We start from the raw sequence: 13,823 nt of genomic DNA on the forward strand, positions 1-13,823 counted from the left end.
GTGGGAGAAATAGGGTGTCTGGGGAATTGAGCTTGAAATGTGGGACTTCTGAGTCTCATGTGGACTTTTCATGTGCTGGGCATATGACAGGTGCTTGAGACTGAATCTTCGGGGGCTAATGTCAGGCGAAGCTCCAGAATTTTTCCTATCAACTAGAAGATGCTGGGAAGAAAGTCTCCACCTAATAATACAGTAGAGCCTGGAGAGTTTACATGTAATATTCAGTTTTGACCATTGAATTACAAGGATCCATAATAGGCAGAAAATGTTTGCTCAGGAAAGGATCATAATTGAGGGTTTAGAGCTGCCAGACAAGAAAAATTCATTCACTCACTCATTTATTCATTCTTTGAAAAATATTTATTGACCACCTACTAGGGCCCAGGTCCTACATCAGGTGCTGAGTTTATATCTATGAACAGGACATAGTCTGGATACCCAAGATGCTCACCTTCTAGAGAGGGAGAACCATCAATAAATGAGCATTAATTATACAAATGGATGAGATGTGAGTAAGAAAAGTATAAAGTTCTGAGAACATACTTGGGAGGAGCTCCAACCCAGCCATGAGAGTACCCTGGTGAGTGAGGTGGCATGTTTGATATCAACAACACACTTCAATTAAGTTTTGTTGTTCTCAATGGTTTAACATGCATATAATGAAGTAATTAAAAAGGCCTGTGTGTGTTTGTGTGTGTATGTGTTTATTCATGTAAAAAAATGATCCAGAACAGGGACACCTGGGTGGTGCAGCCAGTTTGGCGTCCTACTCTTGGTTTTGGCTCAGGTCATGATCTCAGGGTCGTGAGATCAAGCCCTGCATTGGGCTCCACGCTGAGCCTGGAGTCTGCTTAAGACTCCCTCTCTCTTTGTCCCTCTCCACCATCTCAAATAAATAAATAAAATCCTAAAAAATATATTTTAAAAAATGATCCAGAACAGAAAGACAGGTAATGATACGGTGGTATTTAAATACTTGACAATTCTAGTAGTTCTCTTATATCTTTATAAATGTCATGCATTTAATTAGCAACTATGGAGAAGAAATTGACACAGCAAGTCTGGTTGCTGAGTTATTTCACGTCCAGGGAAGGCTGGAATCATAACTGACACTTGGGCAACTCCTTGTGTTCTCGCGTTACTGACTGATGATGTTGTATATGCCTAGATAAAGGGGGCATGCTGTACCAGCTAGTCAAGACTTTGCAAGATTATTTAGCGAGAGTCATGATGTATCTGGTTTCATTGTTAGGGGAGTTTGGTTAGCAAGGCTAACTGCATAGAAGTATATACCTATATGGTCAGCCCTCCTTAGAAGCTTCAGATGCTGAGATTGGAATGGTCCTCCCTGGGCAGAGACATTCTACACATGTCGCTGTAGTTTTTCTAGAGAAAAAGTATAGACTGCATGGCCCCAGATGGGGCAGGACTCAGAAGCCTATATCTCACATCTCTAGACTCCACCCAATGTGTATCCTTCTCCTGTTGCTTTTGCTGTTAATCTTTGCTATAATAAACTTTGTTGTAAGAATAAGTGAGTCCTTACAGCAACTCACCAAACTTGAGTTGGTCATAGGCTGCTGAAATAACCCAAAAGATATACTGAGAAGCATTATGAACCAGAGAAGTTGTATGATGGTTAAGGTAGGGTGAGAAAAGATGAAGGTATTAGGTATTGCTTTTTACTTTATTATTTTCAACTAGAAGAAATATAGAGTTCTTTTATTGTTTTAAATCAAATTCAATCTGCTTGAGACCTTCACTCATCAAGGTAAATGTAAATTCTAATCTTTATTATGACAGGCTGCTTTTTATCTTAGGTTCATAGAAGAGTCTTGGGGTCTAAACCAGTCCAGAGTTCTGAGAAAGGCCTTTGACCTTTAGTGAACACTAGTTTTTGATGGCCTGCTCATTGTCTATGAATGTAGACAGCCCCACTGTCCTCTGCCAAACCTCTGCTCAAATACTGTCCAGCGTGTGTAAGTAACCAAGAAACCACTCCCCTTGAGAGCCTGCCTTCTCCTTAGAGTCATAGTGAGGTATGCCTCACTGCTTACAGAACTTACAGAATCTTGTCTCCTCTCAAGAAAAACTCCTTCCCCAACCCCAGTCCAGCAGATTCTATTTATCCGAACACTTGGATCTCCCCCACACTGGAAAACTTACCTCTAACTTACACAGATGAAGCTTCCAATCACAAAAACCTCCTTAGATTGTCCTCTGGGGGTCTGGTAACATCTGCTTTGGGCCCTGTAACACAAAAGCCACTAATAAATATTTCAGTCAAGGTAATAGAAAGGTTTGGCTATCTTCTTGGGATGTAAAGGAGGAACAACTTACGTCAGAAAGGACAACACAGAAATGAATCTTACTGCAAATTATCTTGCTCCATTTGGAATACTCAGTCTCCACTTAATAGAGGAAATTAGTCTAGTGAACAAACTACTCCATAACAAAGTAAAGTGCTAATGCAAGTGTCATAACAAAGGTGCGTACACACTAAAAGCAGTAGAAGGGACAAGAGGGCTTGGGGGACATTGTGGACGGACTACTATAATGAAACTCAATGGGTAGGCTGGACTTGGACCAGGAGAGGCCCCTTACTATCACTGCCCAAACCCACCCAAGAACCCACAGTTCAAATCACAGCACCAAAAACAATTACCAACAATTAAAGTCAAAAGTTTATTTCCCCAAAATCGGGACCCAGAAGGATATTTTTATGAAGAGGCAGCATAGAAAGAATTCTAATCAGTTGGGCCTTATCTTCAATGAAGACGTAATGAAAAGAAGAAGACTTGTACTGGATATAGAGGGGCTTTATACCCAATGCAAGGACCTCCCTTGGTATCAATATCATTGGCTGTGTGTAGAGTCAGTGGAAAATATTACTAAGCTCTCCTCCTTGGAGGTCTGCAAGATTGGCACTGATAGGGCTTGCAGTAGAATGGAGAAGACATCAACTGTCAGGTTAAAGAAACCCGAGCTCTCCTACGTGGCTTTGGGCAAAGTTCTCAGGTTCTCACATAGAATGGAGATCATCATATTTCTTTTTCAGGGTTGTTGTGAAGTTTAGAAATAATATCTGACACATAGTGGACACTAAATCAATGGTAGATAATAGAATTTTCTCTTTTAGATGACACAAGTAATTTCGTGTCCAGAACCAGGTCACTGGGCTAAGTAATCTCCAGGCATCTCCTCCAGTCCCAAGACTTTAGCCACTGCTAACGCTAGTCCTCTTTCTTTTTGAAAGAAGCTGAACTCCTGCAGCTGTCCTGGCACATTGATCAAGTTTATTATCAGCAATGCTTCATTTATTCCCTACAAGGCCCCACTCCCTTTATTTACCCCCACTACCACTGGTATCTTGTCTGAATCTCCTAGACACTGCCTCCAACCTTCTTTCTCTCTACCCCACCATTTGAGTCCCAGGTTCTCCGGGTAATTATTCACTTAAGTAGGAGGCATAGGGCTAATTTGATCAATTCATCTATGCCAGTGTTTTAATAAGTGCTAATGGGTGACCTGCCAAGGTGGGTGAACATCACATAGTGAAACACTGGTAATTGAATATCCCAGGTAGTTAAAAAAAAAAAAAGAAAGAAAGAAGAGAAATCAATACCAAAAGGTGTCTTCACTCTAGGAGATCTCCCTATAGGCCAGTGACAAGGTATCGTGGGCTATTTGGGGGCCCTTGGCCACACTCAATAAGGACACTCTAGGTTGCTTTCTGGTGTACCTACACAGACAGATCAACCTAGAAAATATTCCTGCTGCTTTACCAGGGCAGTCAACCCACGGGCTGTGCAGGCTGAATGCTGCAAGCCACACTGTAGCTAAGCCAGATGGAAAGACCCAGACTCTTCTTCATTCAGGACCGTTTCCTTAGTTCTAGGGAGTCAGACTTTTGGAACGATGGGGTTTGGAGACACTTTGGAAGTCATTTATGCTCATCACTTCATTTTTTTCTGTAGCAGAGGCTCAGAGAAATGTTGTTATTTGTTAGGCCCCAGAGCTAGTTAGGGCTGGGCTGGATCTGGAACTCATGTTTCTTAGCTCCAAAGCCAGAACTGTTTATCTTCACCAATCTGATCCTTACATATACAAACTTTTGTATACCTTACCTATTCTAGAAAAAGGGGCCCTTGTGGTGGAGGATCAGAAGACCTAATCTCTAGACCCTATTTTCCCACCAGGAATCAGGGTGACCCACAATTAACTGTCTCAGTTTGCCCATCTACAAAATGAGCAGAGTGTTCACATGGTCCTGTGTCCCTAGGCTATTATTCTGAATATAAGGGAATGTTTTGCTAATAAAAAAGATGCTAAAAAAGTACTGGTTGAATGAAGGAAAGAAGGAAAGAATTTAAAAAATCAAAGCTCACACACATACAAGTTATTCTAATTTATCTCCATTTTCAGATATAGAAGCCACTGATGGTGTTCTTGGAGGCTGGAATAGCATTGGCCTTCATAGCTAACCCCAGAAAATGGAATGGCTTCCTGTTGGAAATGATGAGCTGCGTGCTTCTGCAGGACAAGCCCTTGGAGCAGGTAATCTAAGTATCTTCTGCCACCTGCTGATGGGCTGCCACTTCTGGTACCCAGACTTTGGCCATGAGCCCCTGGACAGACACTGAAGGGGATGCAGAGAGAGAGAGAAAGAACAAGCTGACCACCGAAAACTAATGGTCCTCATGAAATGGAGTGTCTGCAGGGCACAGATGTCAATCTGGGATGGGAGTGGGGAGAGGGAGAGACAGAAGGAAGTAAGAGGAGATGGGGCAGGAGGGAGGAAGAGAGAGAATATGAGAATTAAAGGGACCTGGAAGTTCAGCTGGAAGGACATGCATACTAACACCCAAAGCAAATATCCAAACCTCACCGTGAGTAATACAAGGGACCTGGGAAGAAATTCCCTTGGGTGAGGGACACAAAGCTCAGCTCTTGGGCTGCTGTGCCGCCTCTCACAACTCTAGCCACCGCAGTCAGCTCCCAGGGGAAGCATTCTGGTCACCTGAGTTCCTGACTCACAGTCTGACAATGGCTCTTAGCTTTCACACCATCCTGTATCTGGGAGACTGCCGCTTCTCTCCTTCTCTGCGCAGAGTGAGCAAGCTGCTGACATTTCTGTGTCAGCCACAGAAGCTGTGATGAGGAGAACAAGGAAATACATGGAAGAGGACAGGTGATTCCCTCACATCTCCACCCAGGGATTTGCAAACAGCATTTCCCCAGGAACGTTCTCTAGAGCTCCATCATGGGAGAATCAGTTGCCTGTCCACTGGGTCATAAGCCTTCCTTCTGCAGGCTCAGGTAAGTCTACAAGACCCCCAGGCAGACCTCCAGTCCCTTCAATGGAACCCATCAGGGTTTGTGTGTGTTGTGAGCAACCTTGTTCATCGCATGGACTTGGCCCGAGCACAAGCCAGCTCCGTTCCAGGACCATGTGACACTGGCAGGGTTACTCACTTGGTTGCCCTCCAGAAGGGGCATCTGGGGACACCTCCCTAGAGTGACTACAGCGTTTATCACTGGGATGACTCAGCCCAAGCCTCCCACTCCCTGAAAAGGGACTCTGAGGCCAGGGCCGGGGGTGGGGGGGACTGTCGATTAGACCCATCTATGGCTGGGAGAGCACCGGAACTGCCCCTCACCTGGAAAGCATGAAGGATGGGGTGAGTAAAGTTCAGATCAGTGGCTCAGAAACTCAGAGGGAAACATGAGTTTATCCCAGAAGCGTGGGTGACAGGTGGGACATTGTGTCCAGAATCCCAAGGAAGATCCTACTCAGTCACCTAATGAAAAACTTTCATTTCAGATTACCATTCGTTCCATCTCACTGATTTCACTCCCATCTTTATCTTGTTTCTGTCACGTCAGTTACTTAACCTTGATTAGAGGAGTTGATAGAACACAGTCCCGGGTGGGTTCTGCCTGGTTTCCCAGCCCATAACAAGTGCTGCTTCCTTCCTCTGAGCAGATTGTATTGTGTCTGTCCAGATTACAGACAAAATATCTGTGTGGTCCCTTCTGTTTCTGTCGTTTATGAGTTCAGGTCACCTCTCGCCAACGTGTTCCTCCAGAGAACTAGCCTCCTCTCAGGGTTCTAATCCCCTGTGGCATTCAGCACAGGGACAAGCACATGGCAGACACTTACTCAACACTTGTTGCTTGGTTGTTCTCAATCTTTAATACCCCAGGGAAAAGGAGTTTCGCAGCCTCACCAGTTGCCAAATCCTAAATCTAAACTCATTTAGAAAGAGGTTGTGATAGCAAAACTAAAGCCTGCATTTTGCATACCGTCTCTTATTCAATTTCAAAACAACTCTGTAGTTTAATTGTTCAATTTCCACCTGCGGGCCTCCTGGTTAGCGCTGCATTGCTCTCCTGATGTCGCCACTAAAGCTGTTCCTACAGGTTTACCATAAAAACGACTGTTATTTGTGTAGCACTTAGTCACTTACAAAGTGATTTCCTAGGTATTTTTACTTAGTGCATCGCCCTCTGCGGCTGGCGGTTCAGGCACCTCAAAGGTCTTCAGTCGCGGGGAGCACACTTGGCTCCGGGCCCGGACGCTGCTCTGGAAGCTACAGTGTGTTCGCGGCGTGGTCTGCCGTCCTGCTCAGCCTCTCCAGCTCCAGCTCCAGCCCCATTTTACCCCACAGGCTTCTGCCCTCAAAAAATGTTGTTGCTCCTATTATCCTGTCTTCACAGCTGCTTCTCAAAGGACCCCCTCTCTCCAGCCTGGCTCTGGAGGCCCCTTCTCTGGGTTTCCAGAGCAATCCAGATCTCTCTCCATCGGCGGACTGACCATACCACCTTGTGCTATCTCCGTGGGTCTCCTCCTGAGACCTGAACCACTAACCTGAATGTAAAGAGATGAAAGCTAGCCGAGTGCTGGAAGTGCTAGTAGGGAGTGGGTCACTGCACCGGGGAGCTGGCGAAGGTCAAAGGGCTTCCCAGGTGCAGGTGCATTCAGGTGCATGTCTTGAGGGAACGGCAGAATCCAGGTAAAGAGAATGGTGGCCAGCATCAGAGGCAGAGGGAACGGCATGAGAAAAAATGATGGTCTTTTGGAGCCTAATGAATATCGGTATGGCTGGAATGTAAGTGCAGACACAGCAGCTGGACTGCAAATGCCAAGCTGACTTGTTTTGACTTTATGCTGTACATAACAGTTCTCAAGCCAGTTTTTAAAAAATCAGCCTTCACCCTATGTATAAGCCCAGTGTCATCAAATACACCTTGCCTGTTCTGCAATCATTCTCAGGGTGGGTGGGGTGTTCTCCAAAACCACTCTGAATAGCACTGTTTACTACCCCACCGCTAGCCATATGTGTCTACATACATTTTTGTCTGAAGTCATTTAAATTTAAAACAAACCGAAGGGGGGCCTGGGTGGCTCTGTCGGCTAAGCGTCTGCCTTCGGCTCAGGTCATGATCCAGAGTCCTGGGATCAAGCCCCGCATCAGGTTCCCTGCTCAGCGGGGAGCCTGCTTCTCCCTCTCCCTCTGCCCCTCTCCCCTGCTTGTGCTCTCTCTCTCTCTCTCTCTCTCTCTCTCTCGAGCGCCTGCTCTATCTCAAATAAATAAATAAATAAAATCTTTAAAACAAACAAACAAACTAAAAATTTAGTACCTCAGTCATACTCGGCACATTTCAAGGGCTCAATAGCTACCTGTGGCCCATGATGCCCCACACAGAACAGCACAGAGGGGAGTCTGGGCAGGGAGGGATACAGGATAAGGAAGGTTGGAAAGTTGGAGGCCAGAGATGTCAGGAGATTGTCACACGGCTGACAGTGGAAGAGCAGGACCTGAAGCCTGAATTTTGTCACTTTTAATTGGAGTGACCGCCTCTAGATTTTTCTCTTTTCCCAACTTCCTGGAGCTGGTTGGCAAGGAGTCTCATTTATGGCCTGATTCTAACCCAGTGGTGCCAGAGAGGGCATTCTGTGGATGGTCCAGGTCTATACTGAGATGACATAGGTATGAATCCCATTCTTTGTTTGGTCGATGCAGAATTCAGTGAATCCCATCATCCCCTCCGTGCCTCAATCTCCTCACTGGTAAGTGGAGAGGATGCATTCATTTACATCTACTGCACACAGTATTGAGAAAATCTAGAACTTTCCAAAATCAATTAGCAATATGATTTTTTTTTTGTATCGAGAACATTTTTCTTTTTTTCTGTAATTTTAAAATAATACATGGTGGCTGTAAATAATCTGCAGGAAAAATTGCTGAAAAGAATGTGTAGAGACAAAAGCATTTAGAAAATGATAGTCATTTACTTGCACAAGTGAGTCTAAATTTGGGAACAGTGGTCCTCAATCTTGGTTGTGTATTGGAATTTCTTGGGGAAATTTTAAAGTCTTGGTGCCCTGACACCCCAGACTAATTAAATCAGGATCTCTGGGGATGGAACCTACACATGAATCGTTTTTAAAACTTCCCCACGTGATTCTGATGTGCAATGATTGAGAACTATAGTTCTAGGATAGTTCACCGGGTTAAAGAATATATACTCCAGGTATGCAAAGAAAAGACACAGATTACAGGTTGTCCGCTCACACTGGGAAAAGAGCCATTTTAACAAATGGCTAGCACATGGCAAAGTCGCACACAGATATCAGCCATTGGAAAGGTCAAGGTGGAAGAGGACTTTGGCTGCCTCCATTTTGACCTCAAACATTTTAGTTGGGTTCTTGTTTCCAGCTTGTCCCTTGGCTCAGGCGGAAGACCCTGTGGGCAAAGCATCCCCAGATGGGAACCAAAACTCTGCCCTCCAGCTGCCAGGAACGCCCTGAGCCAGCAAGACCCTGCCCGCCTGTGACTGACTCTGCCCATGATTGATTGAACCTTCACTGCCTCCCTGCAGGTACGCACCTACTTTTGCCCCATGTTTTCCTAATATACCTGGAAATATTTTCTGCATTTTGGAGACAGTCTGCAAGGTTAGTCCACTGTTTTCCCAGTGTTGGCCTCACTGAAATAAATCCCTTTCTTGTTTCACCACTGTTTGTTTTTCTGCCTTTGGGTTTTGTCAGCGGCAAGTGACAAGACCCGGCCTGTTTGGGACCCTGGAGTCAGGTGTTCTTGCATCCCTTGTATCCCTGAGCACCAGCTACTGTTGGTAGATAATCCTGTTCGGTAAGGAATTTGGAACTTATGGCAACTGGCCTAAGATCTCATTTATTTGGGGGACTTCATGGGGACAGGGTAACCCTCCTAGTGCTTATTGTTGTTTGCTTTCCTCCTGCCTGTCCTGTTAAGGGTGATATACACACTTATAAAACAGGGCAAGAGGTCAGTTTTGTGTTCTCATAAGGAACTATGTAAAGTACATATATAATGTCCCTCTCAACCTCAAGCCCACTCCCAAGAGGTAACCACTGAATATTGTAGAAGCAATACCTGTGCTTATACAAATTACACACACACACACACACACACACACACACACACACACACACACTGCACATCCTTGGGACTTCTACTAAGTAATTTATCGTGGATACTCTTCCATAGCAAGGCCTCAAATTTCTCTCATTTTCTAATAGATATGTATTATTTCCTAGTTCCAGCATATAATGAATTTTTTGGATGTTCCCCAATTGGTAGTAAGTTTTGCCCTCACCTTTTTCTATTCTACATTATCATGCAATAAACTTACTTGTATGTTCCTCTTTAGCTTTTGCATAAATGTAGTTAGAGGATAAAGCCCTAAAGGTGTGATTGCTTAGGTTTGCCAAATTGCCCTCCAAAAAGGCTACAGCGATTTACATTTTCTCCCGATAATGCAAAGAAGTGACCAGCTCCCCCCATCCTTCTCAACACTGGTCTTCATTTTTTTTAGAGGCTCACCTAATGGATATTTAAAAGTGCTTTGCAAATGATTAAATGCTATGCAAATGCCAGGTCTTATGACTAGTAACCTTTTCTGAAAGGCCCCACATCAAAAGTAGCTGTTCAAGCCCCTGATGGGGCAGTACGCTCCAGAGGGTTTTATTCTATATCCTGTCATTTTCTGGAAATAATGTTTTTGGGTTTGGATCCTATTTTCTTAGGCCTAAATGTCAGTCTTCCAGGGTGATAGGGGTGGTAAATAATGAGTGAGAGGCACCCTCAGGCAAAGGCAGCAATCATTACTCTCAGAGCTTTTCTGCCCAATAATTGAATACCACAGCAAACAGGCCACTGGTGCCAACCAAAATTTTATTGAGCCACCCTAGCAGGGAGTAATTTCTGAGGGCCTCTCGGGCGCCTGGGTGGCTCAGTTGGTTAAGCGACTGCCTTCCGCTCAGGTCATGATCCTGGAGACCCAGGATCGAGTCCCGCATCAGGCTCCCTGCTCAGCAGGGAGTCTGCTTCTCCCTCTGACCCTCCCCCCTCTCATGTGCTCTCTCTCTCTCTCATTCTCTCTCTCAAATAAATAAATAAAATCTTTTAAAAAAAAAAAAAATTTGTGAGGGCCTCTCCTCCGCTGTCTTCAAAATCTTTATTCCATCTATTTTCTCTCTTCTCATTTTTACCCGTTATCTGGGGTGCTGTGAACTGGAGGCCTTTGCGTTTACGAACTCACTGTTTTTAAAGAGGCTTACCCCGGTGGACTGAAGGAGTGTCTCCTGTTGACTTCAGCTGGAAAAGAAAGGAAGTCTGACTCTAAGCTTCTTTTTCTCTACTATGGGATCCATTCATCCCAACACCACCACCTGGTGAACTCCTAACTCTCCTTCAAGAACCAGAGGACCATCTTTCAAGTCCGTTCTTTTGTAGAGCCTTGCCTGACTATTACAAGGTTCATCACTCCTGCCTCTGCCTTCCATAAATTTCCTTTATACCTCCAGGCTATTACGTATAGCCCAGTCATTTCCTCTTGTGCAGCCTTCCCCACCCCCATTCCCCAATTAAGAATTCCTCAGCTGGACCTGAGTCTTATTTATCTTTGTATCTCTAGCTGGTAGTACCTGGCAAGTTTTTCGAATGGACTTTTCCTCATTTTTGAATCCCTGCCTGGGTTGGACATAACAAAACAAATAATAACAGGTGACATAAACGCTAGTGCTCTCCAAATATTCTACAAGCTCCCCCATATTTCCCAGCCTCCCTTGCATTTGTGACGGGGTCATGTGACTGATTCTGGTTCATGGGAGTGAGTGTGAGTGAAGCAATGTGTGATATTTGCTGTCTGGGGCAGTAAAAAGGGGACATGAGCTCCATGCATGCTCTCTCTCCTGCCACTATGGCTGGAAGCAAAGAACCCAGAGACAGCAAAGTTGTAAGCTAGAAGCAACTCAAATCTGACCACTGTTAAAAAGTAGCCACCAAGCAAAGCAGAATGGCCTATATCAGACTAGTGTAAGTGAGGAATAAACCTTCAGGATCTGAAGGTTTGTTGCCACAACAAAACTTAGTTTACCCTGACTAATACAGCATATGAGTTTCATGTGAAATTGTAGGTAGGAGAGAAGCTCTTAGAATAGATGCTATCATTTGATAGTGAAACCTTTTCATAACCTAGAACAAGTCAGGATTTGTGCCATGGATTTGATGATTGCAAATACAAGTCATTTTCTAGGAGAACATAAGCATCCCCATTATATTGATGGAGAATCCAAGGCACAGAGAAGTGAAGGGATTGGCTTCTGGAATTATGAGTGAAATTAGCATGAGAACACAGACCTCAATTTCATCTAAGCAATTTCTGATCACTCTTCCTGGATGGAATTTCCTCTCCCCCAATATTTGTGTCCTCTGGGGTTAGTATTCTAGGAATAAGATCAGCCTGTTTAGAAATGGGACAGACTTTGCATGTCTAACGCTAATTCCACTTAAGAATATCTGTTTTGCAAATAATGCAATATATGTTAAGAAAAAAAAAGAAGAAGATGATAGCAGGAGGGGAAGAAAGAAGGGGGGAAATCGGAGGGGGAGACGAACCATGAGAGACGATGGACTCTGAAAAACAAACTGAGGGTTCTAGAGGGGAGGGGGATGGGAGGATGGGTTAGCCTGGTGATGGGTATTAAAGAGGGCACGTTCTGCATGGAGCACTGGGTGTTATGCACAAACAATGAATCATGGAACACTACATCAAAAACTAATGATGTAATGTATGGTGATTAACATAATAATAAAAAATTTTTAAAAAAAGAGTATCTGTTTTGAAGCAACATGGTGGTAAAAAGGTTAATACTTAAAGTTTGAATTTTATTTTCAGGCAGACATCCTGAGCCCTGGAGGAAAGATTGCAGCTGCCCTGTGGCCCAGATAATGCAATATCAGGGTGAGCAAGGACATCTTAGAACATTCTGATCTCCTCCCCTGAGACCAATTAAAATCTGTAGGCATCTTTCTTGTTGACCAGACTGACTTACTAATTGAAACAAAATTGTGATATTTTCATCAGCTTTCTCTTATCCCTCTCTGCCTTGCCAGAAGAGAGAAAGTTTGATGACCACAGGTCTTCAAGCATATGAGGCCCAGGGAACAGATCTACTCTCACCTTAAACCACTATACCACCATTATACATTGAACAAGATCCTAACAAGGATGGTGCAAGATTGAGAGTGTGGTAATATCCCCAAATCTTGGATAAGGAGAAGCTGAACACCAAAACATCACCTTCAAGATGCCTGATAAACAATAAATCTGTCATTTAGCAGCTACTGTTCCAATAAACCAGCTTGTGACCTCAGCCTTCCTAATTAACTAGCCCTCTGCCTGACTGGGAAAGCTTCTAGTAACAAAGGACAAAATGCTTGCTAAAATCCAACAATATCTCTTTCCTAACAAGCAAGAAGGTATTTCTTCTGAACGTGCAAATGGCCTAGTTAACCTTAGAGATTATTCCAAGCAGCATCCAAGCCTCTAAAAATGGGCTACATATTTTCGATTGTGTGAGATTTTTCTGCTTCAGTATGATGATCTCCATGTTAGCAACCTCTGTGGAATCACTTCTTTATTATGTGAATGGCCTCAGAAGTTAGCCATTTGGGGCAGTATTGATTCCAGCAGTGAGGAAGCTTTGGTTGACAATTATCAAGGGAGAAAAAAAAGAAAAAACCCTCTGTGACAAAGATTTCAGCCTTAGGACCTATTTCTGAGTTTTCTAAATGGAAATATGAGGCAGGGGCATGGTTGGGAAAAGTTATTTTAGGCTTGATGCTGCCTCTTTACTACAATGGTAGGGAGAAGTAACTATAACAAAATAAAGACTGTAGGGCAGGAAAACATTTATTCTACCCTCCAGGTTTCTTCCAGCTGGTTTAGGAATTAAATTGACATGAGTCAGATTAACAGGAAAAAATGAAAGTTTTATTATATGTGCACAAAGGCCATACAATGAAATTGAGACCCAAAGAAATGATCAAAGCAGACCGTTTTTATACATTTTAGAGAGAGAGAGAGAGATAATAAATTTATGAGGAATTGACAGATGTTTGAGAGCTTTATTAGTAAGGAATTCTAAACAGAATTTGAGCTGAAATAATAGATTAGTAAAAAGTATCAAGGTTTGTTTCTACAGCTTTCTCAGCTTTAAAGTTTGTATCTCTGCCAATAAGGATGTCTTTTTACTTTTTGGTACAGGGTGGGTATCTTTCATGTGGGAGATTTGTTTCCTGCTTTCAGGGGGCAGAGGAGGGTCTGGGTGTTCTTGCATCAGCCATTTCCCACGTAGCTTCAATTCAAAATAATCAATATGCCATGGTGGCACATTTTGGGATAGCTTGTCCTGGTCCCCTACAGGGCCATGGAGAAAGGACAGAGATGAAGAGGGTAAGGGTACCTAAAGTTCTCACAGGGAGCCGAGT

The 13,823-nt window shown here is 43.8% G+C and overlaps 2 long non-coding RNA genes across 6 annotated transcripts in view; one reads left to right on the top strand and one right to left on the bottom strand.

Annotated features, from left to right (window-relative positions):
* Positions 1 to 7,073, bottom strand: part of LOC118539236 (uncharacterized) — a 27,191-nt gene extending 20,118 nt beyond the window's left edge. The window contains exons 1-2 of one of the 2 annotated variants that reach the window (XR_004919065.1): positions 6,872 to 7,073; positions 2,167 to 2,250 (exon numbers count right to left, since the gene is read on the bottom strand). This is a non-coding gene — a long non-coding RNA (uncharacterized LOC118539236). Of the gene's footprint in view, positions 1 to 2,166; positions 2,251 to 5,895; positions 6,116 to 6,871 lie in introns of those variants that run through there. The other variant, XR_013449970.1, reaches the window with a different exon arrangement.
* LOC118539235 (uncharacterized) lies at positions 5,536 to 12,706 on the top strand. Of its 4 annotated transcripts, none has more exons than XR_013449967.1 (4): positions 5,536 to 5,681; positions 8,028 to 8,074; positions 8,724 to 8,886; positions 12,229 to 12,706. It is a non-coding gene; the product is annotated as an uncharacterized LOC118539235 (long non-coding RNA). The 4 variants fall into 4 exon arrangements; XR_004919061.2 differs by lacking the exon at positions 8,028 to 8,074 and adding an exon at positions 9,056 to 9,158; XR_013449968.1 differs by lacking the exon at positions 8,028 to 8,074 and having other exon boundaries at positions 5,539 to 5,681; positions 12,229 to 12,294; positions 12,418 to 12,706.
* Positions 12,707 to 13,823: the final 1,117 nt, after the last annotated feature.

The sequence above is a fragment of the Halichoerus grypus genome, chromosome 7, assembly GCF_964656455.1.
Source record: "Halichoerus grypus chromosome 7, mHalGry1.hap1.1, whole genome shotgun sequence".
In the NCBI taxonomy this organism is placed as follows: domain Eukaryota; kingdom Metazoa; phylum Chordata; class Mammalia; order Carnivora; family Phocidae; genus Halichoerus; species Halichoerus grypus.